Consider the following 5,377-nt stretch of genomic DNA (forward strand, 5'->3'; position numbering starts at 1 on the left):
CATCGCCGCTTCCTCCCGGATCCAGCCCTGCGGCTCCTCCGCCCTCCGCGTAGCAGTGACGGAAACTGGGGGTCGGCCGAGAAAAAAACTGGCAGTACGTTATTTGTTGAAATTAACTCTTAAAAATAATTACTCAGCGTGGGTTACTTTCTCTAAATTTGGGGTCTCAAATATTTTGGAAGAAAAAAATTCTGAATTAATTAGGTTCATCTATTTTGGAACACTACTGTCTTTTACTATCTGGCTTTTTGTTGTTGTAAGTTTCATGGGAAGGCTAAAAATTTTCCATACGCTATAGTACAACGTGCTGTTTAGTAGAAACACATTTCTTATTTTCTCTTGGAAATTATCTTTAGTATTTTGTTTTCTCCAATAGCAGGGTACCTGGGCTTCACCATGCGGGGAAAGAACTTTTCTACCTCTTAGCTTACTTCCCTTTTCGTTTTCCCTAGTCCTCAGGAACCTATCTTGATGATTCCTTAGCAACAGCAGCAGGAGGGACGGAGAGCGAGAAACACACACAATACAGACAGTCCTCAACTTGGGATGATTCGACTTTATGATGGCGGGAAAGCAATGTGCATTCTGTAGAAACACTACTTTGAATTTTGAACTATGACCTTTTCCCCCAGGGCTAGCAATATCGGGTAAGTTACTCACTGCTGAAGCGGGGCTATGGCCGCAACCTGCAAGTTTCCAGTCAGCCAGCTGCTGATCACAAGGGTCAACGATCCATACACTTACAACCTTTCTATGTCCAGAGAGCCATTCTGTTTTTTACTTTGAGTACCGTATTCAATAAATTACGTGAGCTATTCAGCATTTCATAATTTTATAAATATAAATTTAAATTATAATTTATAATTATGTAAGTTCTAATTAAAATAGACTGTTAGATAATTTGCCCAACTATAGGCTAATGTAGGTATTCTGAGCATGTTTAAGGTGGGCTAGACTAAGCTATGAAGTTTAATGTATTAAATGTATTTTCAACTTAAAATATTTTCAACTTCAGATGGGTTTATGGGGCTGTAATCCAACATAAATTGAGGAAGGTCTGTATTCTTTTTCATTGTTGATTAGTATTCTACTGCATTATTATAACCCAGTTTATCTCTTTGGGTTGTTTACAGTTTGAGGCTATTCTGAAAGCAACTATGAACATTTTGGTGCATGTCTTTGATGGACTTATGCAATAATTCCTGATGAAAATATATACCGGATTGGAATTGCTCAGTCATAGGGTATAAGTAGGTCTTGGTTTACTATTGCCAAAAAAATGTCTAAATTAGATCAAGCAGCTTTTCAGAGGTATTGAACTTGTTCTTTAGCTTACCACACTCTTCAGCACTGAAATCTGGCACATGTCTTGAGAGGGAGACTGAATGTGTGTGAGGCAGGCCACATCCTTCTAGTAAGACATTGTTTTCTAAGCATTATGAAATTATGTAAAATTTTATTCTGTGCTTTAGAAGTCTTTGTCTGAGTAACTTACAATCCTATACACAGTCTCCAAACTCAGCAATTTTTTTTTCAAAACATGGCCATCATATTTCCTTGCATGACCAAAAGTCATTCAATCTTCACTTTGTATGTCAGTTAATAAATGAGACTATTGAAAGAAAGGTCTTGTAAATATTAGCTCATTTTGGCAAGATTTCTTGGGAGAGCTATTAAAATGTAGATCTCTTGATTCCGCCACCAGTGACTGAGATTCCATAGGTCTTGGATGGTGCCTAGGAATTTATTTATTTGTTTGTTTGTTTGTTTTGACTTTGGTCTCTACTGTATGTTTGTTTTTTAAAGCTTTTATTAAGGTATTAATGACATACACTCTTATGAAGGTTTCACATGAAAAAAAAATGTGGTTACTACATTTACCCATATTATCAAGTCCCCACCCATACCCCATTGCAGTCACTGTCCATCAGTGCAGCAAGATGCCACAGAGAAACTATCTGCTTTCTCTGTGCTACAGTGTTTCCCCCTGAACCCTCACACAATGTGTTCTAAACATAAACCCCTCAATCCCCATCTCCCTCCCTCCTGACCCACCCTCCCACATCACTCCCCTTTGGTAACCGCTAGCTAGTCCCTTCTTGGAGTCTGTGAGTCTGCTGCTGTTCCTTCAGTTTTGCTTTGTTGTTATACTCCACAAATGAGGGCAATCATTTGGCACTTGTCTTTCTCCACCTGGTTTATTTCACTGAGCATAATATCCTCCAGTTCCATCCATGTTGTTGCAAATGGTAGGATTTGTTTCTTTCTTATGGCTGAATAATATTACATTGTGTATATGTACCACCTCTTCTTTATTCATTCATCTACTGATGGGCACTTACTTAGGTTGCTTCCGTATCTTGGCTATTATAAATAGTGCTGCAATAAACATATGGGTGCATATGTCTTTTTGAATCTGAGAACTTGTATTCTTTGGGTGAATTCCAAGGAGTGGGATTCCCGGGTCAAATGGTATTTCTATTTTTAGTTTTTTGAGGAACCTCCATATTGCTTTCCACAATGGTTGAACTACCTTACATTCCCACCAGCAGTGTAGGAGGGTTCCCCTTTCTCCGCATCCTCAACAGCATTTGTTGTTCTTAGTCTTTTCGGTGTTGGCCATCCTAACTGGTGTGAGGTGACATCTCATAGTGGTTTTTATTTGCATTTCCCTGATGATTAGTGATATGGAGCATCTTTTCATGCATCTGTTGGCCATCTGAATTTCTGCTTTGGAGAATTGTCTCTTCATATCCTCTGCCCATTTTTTAATTGGGTTATTTGCTTTTTGGGTTTTGAGGCGTGTGAGTTCTTTATATATTTTGGATGTTAACCCCTTGTTGGACATGTTGTTTACAAATATGTTCTCCCATACTGTAGGATGCCTTTTTGTTCTGTTGATGGTGTCCTTTGCCATACAGAAGCTTTTTAGTTTGATGTAGTGCCATGTGGTCATTTTTGCTTTTGTTTCCCTTACTCAAAGAGATACATTCAGGAAGAAGTTGCTCATGTTTATATTCAGGAAATTTTTGCCTATGTTTTCTTCTAAGAGTTTTATGGTTTCATGACTTACATTCAGTTCTTTGATCCATTTCGAGTTTACTTTTGTGTATGGGGTTAAACAGTAATCCAGTTTCATTCTCTTGCATGTTGCTGTCCAGTTTTGTCAACACCACTTGTTGAAGAGGCTGTCATTTCCCCATTGTATATCCATGGCTCCTTTATCGTATATTAATTGACCATATATGGTTGGGTTTATATCTGCGCTCTCTAGTCTGTTCCATTGGTCTATTGTTCTGTTTTTGTGCCAGTACCAAATTGTGTTGATTACTGTGGCTTTGTAGTAGAGCTTGAAGTTGGGGAGTGTAATCCCCCTAGCTTTATTCTTCCTTCTCAGGATTGCTTTGGCTATTCAGGGTCTTTTGTGGTTCCATATGAATTTTAGAATGATGTGCTCTAGCTCATTAAAGAATGCTGTTGGTATTTTGATAGGAATTGCATTGAATCTGTGGATTGCTTTAGGCAGGATGGCCACTTTAACAATATTAATTCTTCCTATCCATGAGCAGGGGATGTGTTTCCATTTATTGATATCTTCTTTAATTTCTCTCATAAGTGTCTTGTAGTTTTCAAAGTATAGGTCTTTCACTTCCTTGGTTAGGTTTATTCCTAGGTATTTTATTCTTTTTGATGCAATTGTGAATGGAATTGTTTTTCTGATTTCTCCCTCTACTAGTGCATCGTTAGTGTATAGTAATGCAACAGATTTCTGTGTATTAATTTTGTATCCTGCAACTTTGCTGAATTCAGATATTAGATCTTAGTAGTTTTGGAGTGGAGTCTTCAGGGTTTTTTATGTACAGTATCATGTCATCTGCAAGCAGTGACAGTTTAACTTCTTCCTTGCCAGTCTGGATGCCTTTTATTTTTTTGTGTTGTCTGATTGCTGTGGTGAGGACCTCCAGGACTATGTTGAATAAAAGTGGAGAGAGTGGACATCCCATCCTTGTCTTGTTCCTGATCTTAAAGGCCTTCAGCTTCTCACCATCATGTACTTGCCCTCTGTACCCATTTTGTGGAGAGTTTTTATCATGAATGGGTGTTGAATTTTGTCAAATGCTTTTTCAGAATCTATGGAGATGATCATGTGGTTTTTGTCCTTTTTGTTGATGTGGTGGATGATGCTGATGGATTTTCGAATGTTGTACCATCCTTGCATCCCTGGAATAAATCCTACTTGATCGTGGTGGATGATTTTTTTGATATAATTTTTAATTCAGTTTGCTAATATTTTGTTCAATATTTTTGCATCTATGTTCATCAGGGATATTGGTCTGTAATTTTCTTTTTTGTGGTGTCTTTGCCTGGTTTTGGTAATTAGAGTGATGTTGGCCTTATAGAATGAGTTTGGAAGTATTCCCTGTTCTACATTTTGGAAAACTTTAGGGAGGACGGGTATTATGTCTTCATTAAATGTTTGATAAAATTCAATGGTGAAGCCATCTGGTACAGGAGTTTTGTTCTTAGGTAGTTTTTAAATTACCAGTTCAATTTTGTTGCTGGTAATTGGTCTGTTCAGATTTTCTGTTTCTTCCTGGGTCAGTCTTGGAAGGTGGTATTTTTCTAGAAAGTTGTCTATTTCTTCTAGGTTATCCAGTTTGTTAGCATATAATTTTTCATAGTATTCTCTAATAATTCTTTGTATTTCTGTGGTGTCCGTCGTGATTTTTCCTTTCTCATTTCTGATTCTGTTTATGTGTGTAGACTCTCTGTTGTTCTTGATAAGTCTGGCTAGGAGTTTATCTATTTTTATTATTTTCTCGAAGAACCAGCTCTTGCTTTCATTGATTCTTTGTATTGTTTTATTCTTCTCGATTTTATTTATTTCTGCTCTAATCTTTATTATATCCCTCCTTCTACTGACTTTGGGCCTCATTTATTCTTCTTTTCCTAGTTTTGTTAATTGTGAGTTTAGACTGTTCATATGGGATTTTTCTTCTTTCCTGAGGTAGGCCTGTATTGCAATATACTTTCTTCTTAGCCCGACCTTTGCTGCATCCCACAGATTTTCTGTTGTTGAATTACTGTTGTCATTCGTCTCCATATGTTGCTTGATCTCTGTTTTTATTTGGTCATTGATCCATTGGTTATTTAGGAGCATGCTGTGAAGCCTCCATGTGTTTGTAGGATTTTTCATTTTCTTTGTGTAATTTATTTCTAGTTTCATACCTTTGTGGTCTGAGAAACTTGTTGGTACAATTTCAATCTTTTTGAATTTACCAAGGCTCCTTTTATGGCCTAGTATATGATCTATTCTTGAAAATGTTCCATGTGCACTTGAAAAGAATGTGTATTGTGCTGCTTTTGGGTGTAGAGT

Source organism: Manis pentadactyla, chromosome 13 (genome assembly GCF_030020395.1).
Source record: "Manis pentadactyla isolate mManPen7 chromosome 13, mManPen7.hap1, whole genome shotgun sequence".
Lineage (NCBI taxonomy): Eukaryota > Metazoa > Chordata > Mammalia > Pholidota > Manidae > Manis > Manis pentadactyla.